Genomic DNA, 1,146 nt, shown 5'->3' on the forward strand with positions numbered 1-1,146 from the left:
GATGGAATATCCCACGGCTCCTGCATGGTATTCGCATTTAGCGTTTGGATTGTACCATTTTGGAAATGGTGGTTCAAGAGGTTTCATTGGTCTTGGGACTACCATTGAATTTTGAAGTAAGTGAGGCAACAATTGGCTGTACGTGACGGGAATTGGGTCAAAACGGGTTATCCTTTTTTGATTGACAGGTGGTCTGTAGTGATTTGAGATTGGACTTTGGTTCCATTGACCTTGTTGGAAAAATGCGGTAGGTGATGGTTGATAAAAAGGTGGCCTTGAAGGGTGATATTGAGGGTATGAGACTTGTGTGGTTGCGGCCACATATGGATAAGGAATGTAAGGAGTTTGTGGTATCGGGGGATGGAAATTTGGGGGTCGATGAGAATTAATGGGTGGAAAATAGGAGACTTTGGGGTTTACCATTACAGCGTTAGCGTCCCCTTCTTTCTTTTTTGTGAAGGTCGTCTGGGGTTTTTTTATGCCAGTTGTTGCACATACGATCTTTCCACTCCTCATCCCACTTTCTATCCTTTCTCCTATCATGACCAGATCAGAAAAGTTTGATGATATACTCCCAATCATCTTATCATAAAAAGGCGACTGGAGAGTATCCATAAACATACCAACCATTTCTCTTTCAGATAAGGGAGGTTCCACTTGTGATGCCATTTCCCTCCACCGTTGTGCATACTCTTTGAGAGATTCATTATCCTTTTTCGATGAATTTTGCAGTTGCATCCTATCAGGGGCCATGTCAATGTTGTACCTGTATTGTTTCAAAAAGGCATCGGCCAAGTCTTTCCATGAGCGAATTCGATTTCGCTCGAGATGCATATACCAGCTTAACGATGCCCCACTCAAACTGTCTTGGAAAAAGTGAATGAGCAGCTTGTCGTTATGAGCATGAGAAGCCATTTTTCTGCAATACATAGTTAGATGATTTTTAGGACATGTGTTGCCCTTGTATTTTTCAAAGTCAGGAACCTTGAATTTGGGAGGGATAGTCACATCAGGAACCAGACACATATCAAAAGCTTCAAGGCCATAAACATTATACCCCTCAATTGCTTTTATTCGCTCTTCCAAGACATGGAATTTTTCCTTTGATTGTGTATCATCCCCAATGTGAGGTTGATGCCAATTCCC

Source organism: Cicer arietinum, chromosome 6, assembly GCF_000331145.2.
Source record: "Cicer arietinum cultivar CDC Frontier isolate Library 1 chromosome 6, Cicar.CDCFrontier_v2.0, whole genome shotgun sequence".
Lineage (NCBI taxonomy): Eukaryota > Viridiplantae > Streptophyta > Magnoliopsida > Fabales > Fabaceae > Cicer > Cicer arietinum.